This window comes from Danio aesculapii, chromosome 1, assembly GCF_903798145.1.
Source record: "Danio aesculapii chromosome 1, fDanAes4.1, whole genome shotgun sequence".
In the NCBI taxonomy this organism is placed as follows: Eukaryota; Metazoa; Chordata; class Actinopteri; order Cypriniformes; family Danionidae; genus Danio; species Danio aesculapii.
Window position 1 is genome coordinate 45,873,896 of NC_079435.1, and position 17,486 is coordinate 45,891,381.

The 17,486-nt window shown below is 37.6% G+C and overlaps 1 pseudogene; it reads left to right on the forward strand.

Moving 5' to 3' along the window:
- The first annotated feature begins 5,881 nt into the window (after positions 1-5,881).
- Positions 5,882-11,272, forward strand: LOC130221188 (protocadherin-7-like; annotated as a pseudogene).
- Positions 11,273-17,486: the final 6,214 nt, after the last annotated feature.

The window sequence follows — 17,486 nt, forward strand, 5'->3', positions numbered from 1 at the left end:
AAGTTCAGAGTAGAGTCCCTATAGGTTTTAATTATAGATCTTTCATATTTGATGCTGTCTTCTGGGTCTCTGTGACATTCCCATTAGACAAGAGACATTACACCCTTAGTTACTTCAGTGAAATAAGAAGTAAGACAGCCACATGTTGTACAATATAAATACACTCACTGACAGATTGCATGTTTAAGAGGGTGTAAATAAACTATAGCAATTGTCAGTCTAGAGGAAGCGGTGAAAATGCCTCATTACTAGACATATCCTTGATTAATTGGTTTTTTAAAAAAACCTTGTGAGGAGGTGAAAAAATGCAACAAGAAAGAATATAATGAAATTCCACGCAAACACTTTTACAATGCTGAAAACAAACATATCATCATAAAAAAAAATCTAAGAAGAAAAGCGCAGTGAACTAATTGGTGCTCCCATAACATAGGCAATTCCCCCCGCTCGTTTTACATGTTTAAAATTCATGTCCTCGCTCCACGCATCAGTTAGAAGATGCAAGATTGCGCAGAGCAGGGAGTTTGAGTCACACACCTGAGAGAACGCCTTTGTGATGTCCAAAGCATTAGAGTAATGATGCAAATTACATACGCTACTAGCACTTTTTAACTCTGAGACGCATAATTTTCCCTCCCAAGTCTGCATGTCGGCCAAAAATTGGAATATTATCCACAATAAAACTAGGTGCAGATTTAAAACTGTATTCTCATAGAAAAATAATGTTAATGATAATAATAATAATAATAATTTATTATTAAGTTGAAATATTGCAACTGTTTATACCTCGGTTTGACTATTTCAAATATGAACTGGCTGTGGATGGTTAGAAATGCAGCAATCACTAAAGTGTGTGCACATTACTCCCATGCTTGCCTCTCTCCATTGATTATTGGTTCAGTATATTAGTGATCTTCTTGTCCCATACAATGCCCCAAGATCCTTATGTTCTTCCAATTAGCTTCTTCTCTCTTCCTCATTCTCGCAACAAAAGGTCTAAGGTCTGAGTGTGGAGCACCATTCTGTTTTTAAATCTTCTATAAATCTTCACTATAATAATAATAATAATAATAATAATAATAATAATAATAATAATAATAATAATAATAATAATAATAATAATAATAATAATAATAATATAATAATTATATAATTATTATTATTATTAGTATTATTGTTGTTGTTGTTGTTATTGTTATTATTATTATTATTATTATTATTATTATTGTTATTACTATTATTATTATTATTATTATTATTATTATTATTGTTGTTGTTGTTGTTGTATTGTTATCATTATTTTGCATTGTTGTTATTATTATTATTATTATTATTATTAATAATAATAATAATAAAAATAAACACTACTGATGATATAGTAATAACTATAAATGTAGATTTTTATTTATAGATATTTATATAAATATGTACAGTTATTTTACAAATTTAACAAAATAACTTTGTTGCAAGAATTAGTGCACCTCAATGAATATATTGTGGGAAAATATTGAATGCATTATTAATAAAGAGGAAAAACCAAAAGAACCACATTTTATTAGAATTAGTTTGCATTTTTCATTTCTAATTTGAATTTAAAAGTATTATCTTTCTATCCATAAGTGACTCTTAGTTTCATAAATATAACTTTGATAAAACTATTTCATTTAAATGCACCAAAATATTGTGTATTGTCCATATTCATTGAACAATTGATACAAAAAATAACTTACAAAAGGGGTGTACACATTTATCCTGTATATTTATTATATAAATACTGTATATATAATTAAAGGTCTGTCCGTTGGTCTTTAAAGCCATTGCTTATTTATTTATTTATTTTTTTATTAATAAAGCACATTTAAAAACAATAGCCTAGTGGTTAAGCGTGTCGACATAAAGCACCATGGTGACCCGACTTCGATTCCTGGCTTGAAGTCCTTTGACGACCCTTTCCCTCTCTCTGCTCCCAGGATTTTTACTCTCAGGAATATTTCTGACTTCAACTGTATATATATATATATATAAAACCGGATGTTGCAACCAAAATGCTGTGCACAGATGTGAAAACCTAAATAAAAAAAAATAAATAAATAAATATCCATAGAGACAAATGTAAATATATGAAATAACTTAAATAGAAACATAAAGAATATAAAAATGTTTTGGGGAGGAGTTAAAAACAGAATGGTGCTCCACACTCAGACCTCAGACCTTTAATTTTGTTGCGAGAATGAGGAAGAAAGAAGAAGCTGATTGGAAGAACTTAAGGATCTTGGGGCATTGTATGGAGAAGATCACCAATATACTGAGCGGTATGTCCATGTGAAGTTTTTTACAAGTTTTATAACAAAAAGCTACATTTTAAAATCAATCTGGAATTTGACCGGTAACCAATGGAGAGAGGCAAGCACAGAAGTCATGTGCAGACACTTTTAGTGATTGTCAATAGCTTGGCAGCTGCATTTCTAACCATCCACAATCAATTAATTGTCGAAATAAGCAAACCGAGGTATAAAGAGTTGCAATATTTCAACTTTGAGGTAGTAAATGCAGGACTAACAGTTTCAAGGTCTTTTCTTAGAAAGCATCTTCTTGACTTCTTGATTTTTAACACAATCAAAAATCTATTATTATTATTATATAAAAATATATAATAATTAAAAATAAGATTACGATACAAAGTTTATATAAAATAATAATTTAACAGATTAATATTTAAATAAATATATAATTATAATTATATTATTAATGATAATAATGATAATAATAATAATAATAATAATTATTATTATTATTATTATTATTTACCATTCTTTTTATATTATTATTATATTATTATTATCATATTATTACCATTCTTTATATATATATATATATATATATATATATATATATATATAATATATAGATATATATATATATATATATATATATATATATATATATATATATATATATATATATATATTAAAAGAATGGCAATAATAATATATATATATATATATATATATATATATATAATAATATATAATATATATATATATATATATATATATATATATATATATATATATATATATATATATATATATATATATATATATATATATATTATGTATATATAATTGCACAGCTATGTTGTTTTATAAGTATAGAATAATTATATTAAGTAAATATAAATATTTATAATCCTAATACTCATAACATACTGTGCCTTGCTCTTATGCTGCTGCTTTATTTATTATGCAATATTTATTATATTATATTATATTATATTATATTATATTATATTATATTATATTATATTATATTACATTATATTTATTATCTAAGCACATATAATAACTAACTTTAAATGTCCCACCATGTGTGCTTTTCAATCTACATCTACAGTATTAAACACACAGCCCCTTGCTTTAAGGTTGGTGCTTTTGTCTTCTCCTTAAATAAGAAAGATAAAAAATGTTGTATGTTATTTATCCTGGTCGCTTTTCAGGCAGATGGCAAGGTAGGATGAGGTACAGAAAAAGATAGGCTATATTATCGCTGTATATTTTGGAGACATGATTTTATGCTGCCTTTTCTCACACGCTTTAAATAGAGGAGATATGTGCACATTTCTCTCTCTCGTAGCCACGGGTGTTTGCTATTCGTGTCTGTTCTGAGGATGATAAAGTTTCACCGGTGTGCGCTAACTAGGCTTACGCGGTAACGTGATGGGATAAAGATGGAGGGTGTTTGCGGGACACGAACGCTGAATCCACTCTCCCACCCACTTGGACTGGGCGAGTGATTGCAGAAGCGAAATCAAAACGCGCGCGGTGGAACAACAGAGGGCGCGAGGCGCAGAGCTTACAGCGGCACGCGCATGCAGAGACGCCGGCGGAATGCTAACCAGCCCCGGTGCAGCAGCAGCGGGAGCGCCGCGCCGAGATCTGGTGTTGTTCCTCCGCGCGCATCCTCCTCTGCCGTGACCAAACGAACTGAGATTGACCAGGGAAACCCTCCTTCGTTAGTTTCAAATCATCCCGGCCCACGAATTAAAACGCATGTTTGAGACTGAGGGCGCGGGATGGAGAGTGTAGACGGAGAAAGGGTTCCTCCTTTTGTTGTGTGACTGTAGTATTACGTTCAGTCAGTGCTGCATTGCGCTCCGCGCATCCGCGTGGCTACGGGGCAGCCCGTGCTGGGACCAGAGAGAGTGAGTGTGTGCCTGTGTGTGTGCGCGATATATATGCTCATTGTTCACAGGATGAGCGAAAAGCACTGCCGCATTCAGACAATGAAACACTCCTCGAGTCAGAACTTGCAAAAACAAGACAATTGGAATAAATTACAGGGTAAAGACAAGTGTAGATATACTGATAACACAGTATTCTAATGACGAAATAACACTTTTTAGATAGTACGATATGCAAATATAAAATAATAACCTCTATCTATCTATCTATCTATCTATCTATCTATCTATCTATCTATCTATCTATCTATCTATCTATCTATCTATCGATCTATCTATCTATCTATCTATGTTTATATTGCACCTTATTTTTACCGAGCATACCAGCACATTTCGGTTTCTGTTTTTATAGATTAATATCCTATTCAAACATATTATTTGGTGCCCAAGGACCTTGACCTAACTTAATGACCGTGTTCAGTATGATTGTTCAACAAACTAAAGAGCTACCAAACATTTTAAACCAAAATATGTTTTGGTGAAGGCCATACAGTTATATACATTATCCCCAGTGACCCAGACATGCTGTCTGTTTCCTTCTAATCACAGGGTACAAGGCTGATATCTTTACTGAAGCAATATTTGTATAAAAAATAACTTTTAATGATTGTTTTTGTCGCTTTATCACTTTTTATTTGCTTTATTTTTAATGGGTATACACAATATATACACAATACTTAATTTATACATTAATTTCAAATAGCTTGTTTTAAACGGTTTCAGAAAAATGTCTTGTCAACAAGTACTGCTTATTCTTTTGTTTGGTTCATATTTTACGAACAAGTAAGATGTTTGTAAGAAGTAAGATTGTATGTTTTATTTGATGTTTTATTTTTAAATGGCTGTTCGTATTTGGGATATGGTCCATTTCAATTTATTTACTTCTGTTTTGTCTTTATTTATCTCACAAGTGCTTTATGTGGCTTTTCTAGTTGTCTAGTTGACTGTGTTTTTACCTTTTGAGAATTTTTGTTTTGTGGTCGTATGCAAACACACCCCCCTGTATTTGCGCTTTTAGACTGGTTAAAAGGAAAGCGCGAGCTCCTTCGAGACACTCTCGGTCTCCCGTTTCATCTGAGCGGTTGAGTTACGTAGCGTAGTGTTGCAGTGAACGGAGGGGGAAGAGAGAGAGAGAGAGGTTGAGACAGAGAGCGAGAGAGAGGGAGAGACTGCAGCATCATTTGAGGGACGTTCACATGCAGTGCAGTAGAACGTGCAGGTGAGGGGAGGAGGAGAATGCGGGACTTTTTCCTCAAACACTTCACACACATCCACCACGGACTCCGGAGGAATAACTAAAGGCTTTTGTTGCTACTTTATCCTGCTCTCCATCTTTCCTTAAGTGGCTAATTTACGTGCTCTGGGAAGTCGAACTGAAAAGCTTTTCTCTTTGTCAAGTTCACCGTAAAGGAATCTATAAGAGCTTGGCACGCGTGCGTAAGACTGCGGGGAAAGCTTTCCAATTTCCCTCGCGCTGGGTTTTAAGGTAGAGAGAGCATACAATATCGGAGAAAGACTTTAAAAAGCACTTTGGCTTATTCCCAGCCAGTAGCGCAAGCTCTGGGATGCGAATGTGAGAGCTGAATTCACAGACAGATCGCTTTTGTGTTCTACTGCATTGCAGTTTTAAAAACAGTGAAAGCGCGAGAGGAGCCCGCGCTCCGCAGCATCTCAATGAGCCGGACAAAGTCGTTTAAACTGCTAAGATTTGACTCTCGTTTACTCCTAAAAGGCACAGTGGATCATTATTGTCCGTAAAAGAGCTGTAAAGACTTATCGCCGATGCTGAGCTCTGCACAAAGTGGATGTTTTATTTTATCGTGTTGAAAACGTGACCGGAGAACTGAAAGACTGTGGGACAAAATAAGATTTTGCCGAAGGAAGCCTTCATAAAAATTAATCAGTGGCGATTCTTTCTTGGACCAGAGGAAGCTGCAGATAGAGAGTGAAAGAGAGAGAGAGAGAGAGAGAGAGAGAGAGAGAGAGAGAGAGAGAGAGGAAGAGAGCGAGAGAGAAAGAGAGAGAGAGTCATGGGGAGCAGGAGCGTTGGCGCAGTGCACTCCGCGCGCTGCTACCTCGTGCTTATCCTGCAGCTGCTGACTCAGCTCCCGCACGCCAATTCAGTGCTGCGCTACCGCGTGGCGGAAGAGGGGCCGGCCGATGTGCACATTGGTAACGTGGCTTCAGACCTGGGGCTGTCCACCTCTGGGATTGGGACTGGTGATGTCACGTTCGCTTTGGAATCTGGCTCTGAATTCTTTAAAATTGACAATGTCACCGGAGAGCTTACTACAGGCAGCAGGAGGATTGACAGAGAGAAGCTGCCACAGTGTCAGATGATTTTGATGAGAATGAGTGCTTTTTAAACTTTGAAGTGTCAGTCATAGGTCCCCTGCAGAGGTGGGTGGATCTTTTTGATGGGCGAATTGTAGTCACAGACATCAATGACAACACGCCCTCTTTCCCTTCACCAGTACTCACACTATCTGTTTGAGGAGAATCGTCCAAATCGGCACTCTCTATCTCCTTCCCACCGCCACAGACCGCGATTTTGGTCGCAACGGCATAGATTCGATATGAACTTATCCAAGACAGTAGAGATGGAGGGTCATCATCCCGCCGACCCGCAAATGGACCAACAAATGGAAACGTGGTGACCGAAGGAGAGGGCCAGAACAGGACAGGACCTGCCAGCAGGAGCAGTGTGTTTGAACTGCAGGTGGCTGACACACCTGAAGGACAGAAACAGCCTCAACTGATTGTAAAAGGGCCTCTGGATCGTGAAGCAAGGGATTCTTATGAACTTGTGCTGCGTGTTCGTGATGGGCGGCAACCCGCCCCGTTCCTCACAAGCATTGTTACGTGTGTCTATCACAGATGTTAACGACAACAGTCCACGTTTTGAGAGAGCAGTGTATGAAGCAGAAATGCAGAAAACGCCCCACCTGGCACCTGTCCTGCAGGTGCGTGCCACAGACCGTGACGTGGTGTGAATGGGCAGGTTGAGTATGTTTTCGGAGCGGCAACAGAATCAGTGCGGCGCCTCCTGAGGCTGGATGAAGCATCAGTGTGGGCTGAGTGTTCTGCATCGTATAGACCGTGAGGAAGTTTCACAGCTACGTTTACAATCACAGCCCGTGACCGCGGCCAACCACCTCGCACTGATCGCACTACAGTTGTTCTTAACGTAAGAGATGAAAATGACAACGTACCCATAGTAGAAATTCGAAAATCGGAACGAATCCTCGTTCGGCGACGGTGCTGGCAATGGTTCCAGAGAATGTGCTGGTTGACACACCGGTAGCCCTAGTGCAGGTGTCAGACCGTGACCAGGGAGAGAATGGTGCGGTGACCTGCACTGTGGTTGGGGATGTTCCATTCACATTGAAACCAGCGGGTGAGACACCACTAGCACCTCCACCAGCCACAGATGATGCTTTCGAACGAAACAAAAAGAAGATATTTTCTCCACACCTCAGCACTTTTGGATTATGAAGCTACTCGAGAATATAGTGTTACTATTGTCGCAGTGGACTCAGGTAGCCCAAGCCTTTCTAGTAACAGTTCCCTTCTGGTGCGTGTGGTAGACATAAACGACCATGCTCCCACTTTCGCCCAAAGCTTAGTGGAAGTGCATTTTGCAGAAAATAATGCCCCAGGAGAGCGAGTGGTCACTGTAGTGGCTGCTGATGCAGACAGTGGCAAGAATGCAGAGATTGCATACTCACTCGACCCATCTGTTAATGGAGCTTTTTACATTGATGCCGATAACGGGGATATTCGTGCCACTGGGGCACTAGATTAGGGAGCTGAGGGAACGCTATGAATTTCGTGTGATAGCTCGAGATAAGGGCACCCAATCTCTGCAGGGCTCTGCTACTGTTGTAGTCCAGGTCACGGACAGGAATGACAATGCCCCCCAAATTTGTCCAGGAAGTCTTCACATTCTATGTCAAAGAAACCTGCTCACCAATAGCCCCGTGGGCATGGTGACTGTTACCGATGCAGATGAAGAGAGAATGCAGAGTTGAGTCTTTTTGTGGAGCATGACGAAGAGGGAGGGTGGAGAGGAGGGCAAAGAAGGGAAGCAAGAAGTTTTCTCCATTGAAAAATAACACTGGAACCATTTTCTCCTCTGCATCCTTGACCGCGAACGGCGTAGCACATATTCATTTCCGTGTGCGTGCTGTTGATGGTGGAGAACCGCCACGTCTGCCACCGCCACCGTCTCCCTGTTTGTCACTGATGAAAATGACAATGCGCCATCCATCACATCACCCGCTAATGAATCATACACCCTTCTGCCACCCGCTAGTGGGGCCCGGACTGTATCCGCACAGTCTCAGCCTCGGATGGAGACACAGGGTCTAACGCTGACCTGCGCTATGCTCTGGTAGGCGGAAACCCTTTTCGCCTGTTTGAGATTGGCTCTAGTAGTGGGGTCATAACCTTGGCAGAGCCCTGGAGAGAAGACACAGGGTCTGACCGCTTGGTGGTCCGGGTCAATGACAGCGGCATGCCTTCCCTTTGTGCCACAGCCACTGTGCATGTCTTTAATCAATGAAAGCTTGGCCAATGCTACGCTGGTGGATGCACAGGTGAGACACAACACTGCACTATGCTGTTTTGAATAAAAACAAACAACAAACAAACAAACAAACAAACAGTAATTCAATATAGAGAAACAACAACAGTTTGTGCAGCTTAACAATGAGCTAGTGCCATTTTATTGATATGAGGGGATGGAGCAGGGAAGTGCAATCAGAAATGTACTGATAACGTTTCATAACTAGGAAATCCTAGCACAAAAGAGCGAATTTTTAAAAAAAGATATTGCTGTTTATAAATATTCATGCATCAAATTGCTGTTGACCCACATTGGATATTGGATAGAAGTAAGCACATGCAAATATAAAGATGAAAGATACACAAACACAGTGGCCTACACATACACAGTCACACTTGCCTGCGCAGAATAACTATGATTGAATATCCAAGCCTTGACATGATAATTGAGAAGTCTGGGTCTTACAGTGGGGATGATGTGTATGCGTGCGTGTGTGGTTCAGCAGACAGGGCTATAAAATCAGGATGCAGTTATCAAAGGGCAGACACACCATTTATGACTTTCCATTTTTGCTTTCTCTCTCCCTCTGTATGCCTTTCTCTCTCACTCACTCAGGTGGCCCGCAGCCTTGCAATCCCCCTCTATATGGATATTGCAGGTGACCCAGACAGCGAGAGAGCTCTCGGTAAACAACGCCTGAGCGTTGCCATTGGTGTCTTGGCTGGTGCTGCTGCCGTTATTCTGGTGATCCTTCTGGTTGTGACAGCTCGACAGTGTGGGGCACAGGGTAAGAACGGCTATGAGGCTGGCAAGAAGGAGCCAGAAGAGGACTTTTCAGTCCACAGCCTCCCCTCTACAAGCCCAGGGCTCCCAAAATGAACGTGGGCGCAAACCACGCAGAGACAAGCGTAATAATGGCACTGCCAAATCTGAGCGTTCTTTATACAGTGGAATTATGACGGTGAAACGGCTGCAGACGTGGGGAGGTGATGAAGAAGAGGAGGATGAGGAGAGCAGCAGTACCAGTGAGAGGATTGCTGCTCGTTATTGCGCACAGCTAATGGAGACCCTAGTAAGTCCAAGGCTAGGCTCGAGACGCCACCAGTCAAGCCAGATCTGGCCCGCCACTACAAGTTCCAGCTCACCCTTGCCTGCAGTGCATCTTCAGCCAACTCACCACCCGTGAAGGCAAGAAGCACCAGGCTGTGCAGGAACTGCCCCCCACCAACACCTTTACATGGCAATGGCACCGGTAACGTAGACGCTATGTCACTCAGCTCAGACCAGTGCTCCGATTACGGCTGTCAAACCGTCAAGTACAGCAAACAGGTAAGAACATCAAATAATCTATGACTCAGTTTCACTACCTCACCTTCAACATGTTATGCAGGTCACATTCATAAAGTGTCCTAAAATGGCACAAGGCCTGGTTCAGTTTGGCTAGCAAGGTAACATTACCAAAAAATTCGAAAAGGTCTTGTCAGGACAAAAGCCTCAGGCTTGAACTAGATTTGAATCCTGAAACTAACCTGAATTCAGTCAGTCCTGTGGGATATTCCTATATTAATATAGAAAATGCTGATAGCCATTGGATTACCCCACACATTTTCTTTGAGCACACTGTAATTAGATTTTCCAAGAAAAAAAAGATGGGCGTAATACTGTATGTTACCCCTCCTCAGAGAAAAAAGTAAGACAAAGATGAGTCTATCTGTGAGATAATCAGACGGTATGAGACAAACAACTCACATTTGTAATATACAAGTGGATTTGTGAGAAATAAATGCACATTTTAAGATATAGAACTACATTTGGGATATATAAAGTCACAATATAGTTCACAATAATGGATAATTGTGAGATGTAAAGTCACACTTTACAGGCAGAAATGGCTTCATTGAGCATATTGCATTGTGATATCTGATATTGCACTTTGGTACAACATTTGGGCCCAATCCCATTCTATTTCTGTAAAAAGGTCATTCCCAGCCACTAGACTTTTCTGACAGGGTATTCGAGTGTCAGAATGTTGTGGGACTACTATACAGAAGTTATTATTATATTGTAGCTAGCGAAATTTAGCGTTTTTATTTTAGCATTTTTAAAAAAAAGCATGTAAGATGGTAAAACACGAACGCTGTTATGAATGTATTAAAACATGCTTGTTTGAGGTGAAAAATCTCCTGAAAATCTGTAAAAGTATGTACCACTACCCCTTCCCCTTAGGGAAGGGCTAAGGGGTAGAATTAGGATTGGGCCTTGGTCTATATCAGTCTGAGGTTAATTACAGCTGTTTTGCTCTTATTGACGTCATTTTTCCTCAAACTTCTGAAAAAACAAAACTTGTTGAACACAAACACAAATGTGGCAACTTGTCTTATCTTTCTGTACCGTTGTTGTGGCACTGCATGTGGAGTGCTTAAGGTTATATGGTGCTTACTGCTTGCTCTCCTTTCCAGGAGTAGCTACTGAAAATAGATTGTCGAAGAGAGGAGAAGTGTAACCCATTTTCTCTCACACCACCATAGATCTCTTTCCACTCTCAGTCTCTCTCTCTCCTTCTAACTTGCTTTCTATCATTCTCTCCTTGTATTTTCTACTCCTTTACACAATCTTTCTTTTTTCTGACACACATTTGGAAGTGTTAAATATAGAGCCGAACATATACCTGTTTTGAGTGGAGACTAGCCGGTGTGTTTGACAGCATGTGTGTGAAAAGCTTGAGAGAGAAACCACGCAGGCCAGCAGAGTTGTCTGTTTTTGACTTAATCTGTCATCTTTACAGTTTTATCCAGGTCATGTATTTAATGCAGCATATCCAAACTGCTAGCTAGCTAGCACTTAACGGAAGCATTAAAAAAAGATTACCTGGACGCCCTTTGACAGGTGCTTTGGACTAAGCCCGAACCAAAGGGTGGCCTCGTACTATAGAGAGACATGGTTAAATTGAACACTGGCATCGCATTACATTTTCTGACAGGTGTTGGGAGCTTAAACCAAATCCGCGGAGGTCTACACGCAAGATATTGAGTCCTAAATGACATGTCATTTTTGGTCTTTTTAGCATGACTGACAGTCGGATTGTAATTCCCTGTAGCCAGTGCCTAAAAAACAGCTGATGCAGTGGTAAGGGAGATGTGCGCCACGCAAGGCCTAATCAATCCATCCACGCTGGTGTGATCCTGACCGCAGTGGGTGGGTTAATCCAATACCGAGTCAATCCTCTTAATCTGCTAACATTTTTTTTCCTCCCTGAAAATGCTTAATGGAGAATTTTGCTATTTGTGTGCTTCTGCGTGTGCGCTCATAAGTATGAGAGAGCATTAATGCTTACTGGAGAGTTTGTTGGACTCTTTCTGACGGTTTAATCAATTATTGATCACACTGTAATTAACTCCTCTACTGCGGAGCTTTGTGACCTAGCCTAACTCGAGCTCGGTGCAGACGGAGAGTGTATGCGTGCCTTTGGCTGTGGCTTCCATGATGGGATGGGATGGTATGGCATGATGGAAAGCCAATACCTTACCACTGTCTAAATTTGCAAGCAGGGTTATTATAGTTAATGAAAACGAACGAAAAAAGTAACTAAAATTAGTCAAAACGTCCTTAGTTTTCGTCTTTGTAAATGTATTCAATACATACTGTAAGCCTTTTAGAAGTAAATCTATTTACTTTGCGCTACCAGATGTACCAGATGACCCGTTTAGCACCTCAGAGTCTGTAATCAAGATGCCATTGGCCAGATCAAGCCGGTACTCCTTCATCCATCCTCGCTGCAAACAAACCGCAACAAAAATGATGGTAGGACATGACAGCAGCATGGTGATAACATTAAATACAAACCGAGTAGACACATTTGTGTCCAATAATGGGTTTTATTTTTGTTCTTTTTATTCTTTTTAACTGGATCTTCTAAGTGAACTGGTTGAACTAATTCACCAAATTGAACTGAATTAATCGAAAGAGTCATGTCTCGAGGAATGTTAAGCACTTATCCGCAAACAACTTTTTACATGACTGATACCCCCTCTGACTCGAAATAAACCAATATATACTGAGTTATTCAGCTATTAGAACAGTCCACTGATATCAGATTTGAGAAGCGGCGAACTGATAATACTGCACATACATGATTTAGTGAACCGAATATAAACAGCCTACTGTGACTGAACTCAACTTGAACAACTGCAGCACGGGTAAACCGAGGGCTTAAATGAGAGGATCTGGCAAAACGTAAGTTTACATAACAGAAAGTCGTAATGGAATTTTAAATTAGTGAATCATGCTTCAGTTGCAATGCAAAACATAAATGTAAGAAACCTTTCAGATCATGGTGATGTTTTAACTGACTGAAATTATGATGGCTGACTACATATTTTCGATATGTTAAGTCCAAACTTGGGAAGATTGTCATGAAAGATCCAGTTTGCGTTAAAGATCCGAACTTTCCATCACTACTGTATATTTAACCTCAGAACCAGCCTTGCCCACATATTTTACTTAAGGCTGCTATCTTGTGGGATGTTGTATTTGAATTCTTGAGGATGGGCAGATGGTAGTGGTAGATTGTAGTGTTCTTCCCAGCAGGCACACAACATCATAAGACAATAATATCAGGTTAGATTTAGGTCATGACGTTAGGTGACCAAAATTCAATGTCTGGCCAGCATCTAAGGACAACGTTATTTTAACATCCAATAACCATGTCAAATGACGTTGATATTTGGTTGATTTTAGGTTGTGTTGGAAAGTGACCAGAACCCAACGTCTGAAAGATTTCATAGTGGTATTATCCACACAACGTCAAGGTGTAACACGATTAGATGTCGATATTTGGTTGATTTTAGGTTGAACATTGATGTCAGCCTGACGTCAACCTGATTTTCATTTCCAAACAAAATCCAACGTCCCCACCACATTGGGGTACATTGGGGTACAACGTCAATAAGACATCATGTTGATGTCCTGTGCCTGCAGGGTTGTGTCAAAAAAAATGTAACCTATCTTTGGTTGAGTTTTTATCATACAATATTTATTCTGATGATTTTGAATTTTGCACCTAACAAATATTAACAAAAAAAAAAACAAGTAAAATAACTAAAACTAAATTAAAACTAAGCAATTTCAAAATATCAAAACTAATACAAACTACAGTAGTAAATCTACCTCAAAAATGAATCAAAAATTATGGAGTTTGAAAACCAAAAATCTAACCAAAATAAAACTAAAACTAATTTAATAAAACTAAAAATTCAAAACTTTTATAATCTTGTTTGCAAGCCCCATTCGTGGACGTATATAAAACTGATCAAAATGGAAATCCTGTTGACCTATATCTGTCTCCCTCTCACCCATCCTCTAGAACGATGCACAAATATAATATTCTATAGCTTCCTATTAAAAATAAGAATTTAAAAGATATGCTGAGCACTGTATACATCACAATAGAGAATAAAATACTATCAAAACTATGCATTTATTAATATTATTTATTTATTTAATCATTTTTTATTATTATTATTATTATTATTATTATTATTATTATTATTATTATTATTATTATTATTATGAAGACTAAATAGCACATTATTGTTTTTTTCTTCTTGTAAAATGTTAAGTTAGCATCACTAAATGCAAGAGATCTGGTACGTTTTTTTCTTCATTCTTTCATCAATGTAATTTTATCATTTCAATGGTTACTGAATTAAAATGTAAAGAAAATAACTCATAAAATACATACTGTAATTCCCAATATTATATTTAGAACAATAAATACATAATTAGTTAGTTACCTAATTTACCTGACAAATATGGATACTTGAGATGCTATGAGAGAGAGATTTTAGTTTTTTACTAATATAGGTATTTAGGAATTACAGGTATAATCTTTTTGTCTTAAAATATTTATAGATAGAAGTTTAAAGCAATAATTAAAATAATAAATTCCAAAGGAAAATGTATTAACTATTTGATTCCAAACCTTTATGTTTCTTTTTCTGTAAAGAAAATATTTTAAAGAATGTTGGAAACTGAAACAAAAGAAAAAAATTAATGATAACAGACTTTTGGGGGTTAATCTGTCCGTTTAAGATCATCTCTCTGTCATTATATTTTTAAAAAGGCCAAAGTAAGAAAGCTTATATATGTCAGTAAGTTAGTAAGTAAGTAAGTAAACAAATAACCAACCAACCAACCAACCCGGTGCTGGATACATATGCTGGATAAGTTGGCAGTTCATGCCGCTGTGGTGACCCCTGATCGATAAAGGAACTAAGCTGAAGGAAAATGAATGAACGAATGAATAAAATAAATAAATAAATATTTATTCATTCGTTCATTAATTCATTCATTCAATAGCTAACCACTATGCTGCAATATATTTTTGATGAACAAAATCAAGTTCCAATCTACAATTTGTTTTGTTTGAGAAGTTATTTCAGGCAAATATATGACACAATATGGAAGAAAAGACTATGGAAACTTCCATTTCGTGCTGACTATTTTTTTTACTCTTTTGTCCTTCTACTATAACTATGTTAAGTGAATTTGACAGGTGTGTAAAATGTGTATTCCATTTGCATATTTACATCTTTGAATTATTCATATGAATCTGGTATAAAGTTGGCATAAGTAAGTTGTGATAGACTTTTGTTCTCTATTATGATTCATATTGGAATGAAACACCTTCTCAAACAAACAAAGAAAAAATAGCAAGGTACTTAAAAGGTGCCGTAAACTGCATTGGTTTAACAAGTTAAATTGTTCTCTGATATAAACATAATAGGTTTATAGCTTCTGTAAGTTCAAAATATCTCCAGAAATAGTTTTACAAGCTCATTCACTACTCAAATAAAATACTCCTATAATCAGAAGGTCCATAATTGACCATATATGGATTGTGTGTTGTGAATATTAATGAGCTCTGCTCTGACATGCCGCACTTACAGACACACACACACAGAGCATGATGTGCTGATCACGGACAAATATAAACCCAATCAGAGTAACGTTAATCTATTTTGCTCACCAGATCTGTTGTGGATAAAGGCTAAATGATAATTAATCTTGACAAAAGAGAGTAATAGAGATGTACCGTGTTGTGTTTTATAGCTAAAGTCAAAGAAAACACAGCCAGGAATTAATATCAACCTCTGCATGAACAGATGACAGAGCTGAGTGATTTGACATGATTCATCAGTCTACATTGTGTTTGTTGAAACACATGCATCAAATTTCACAATAAACACTATAAATAACAAAACCTGAAACGAAACAGCTGTACTAAAATTCTAAAATGCTGTTGGTGCTCAGTATGCATAGTAAACAAGTTGTGGCTCGCGTTTTCAAAATGAAAGTCCCACATACATAGTAAGTGAAATATACGCTTAAAATAACTAATGGAGGAAAGTTATCACTGTTGTCTCAATAGAAAACATTTAGCTTATAAAACACAGCCTGAGGCGTGCACATTAATGATCTCAGAGTTTTTTATGATCTCAGACCTGCATGTGAGTCATGTTCTCTTGATGCTCATCAGGTCTGGATGAATGACCTAAAGTAGGCATACATGCAAATGCGAAGGGTGTGGCCCGTGGGTCTCGTCACAGTTTGTTTTTTGTCTCCGATTGGCCCGTTGTTCACACAGGTTTTTACAATCATTTACATGTGGATGAGGAAACAGTGGTGTCTGAGGCTCACAGTATGTCCATTTCCACATGATGATCTTTTATTATTATTACTATGCCTTGGTATACCCAGATTTTTATTTTAGGGCACCTTTAATTTCTCCAGTGCTAATTGTTTGGATTGTTGTATCATTGGTTGATGTCATGTGACTGACAGTTTGTCTGCCTCATGACAGTTAACACATCATCAGATCAGAGATGTTTTTACAAAAAGAAAGAAGTCACTCTGATTAAAAGTGTATAAATATATATATAAAAAATAATTGTGTACACTGAAAATCACATTATAATATTCACTGCACTATTCCATTAAAAATAATGATTGTCTTTGAAATCATGATGACTGCACTGGTCTTGAATTATGCATAGTTCATAAGTTTTAACAGAAATTTTCCTGTTTTAAAGAAATCACTTGCACTCCATAAGCAAAGCACTTCTCTGAATATTTCTGTTCAACTGTTGTTCTTTTTTACAAAAGCGCTTTAAGAATATGAATATGTGGACTGGGATTTATTTGAAACAAGACTGTTACTAGCAGTCTCAGCATCATAAATACCCTTCATCCTCACTGTGCGTCTTCACAAGTCCACCCACTTACATTTGTGAATCTAAAATAACAGGCTGAAAATGTTTGCCAAATGCAAAAAGGGCATCCACTATTTCTTCCCTTTTTTCTGAGTACAATTTTATAGTAGCCAGGCATACTTTAAATTACAGATACTAACAGATTTGTTTTCTCATAGTACAGTGCGTCAGAGATTATGTCTGTTTTCTTCTAAAAGTATTATTTAAAAAAAAAAAAACTTACACATAAACTGACTTGAATATGATTTGGTCACACTTTACAATAAGGTTTTATTAGTTAATGTATTTATTAAGTATACACGATTGTATAGTGCTTATTTATCATAGTTCAGCATTTACTAATGCACTATTAACATCCAAATTCATGTTTGTTAACATTAGTTAATGCACTGTGAGTTAACCTGAACTA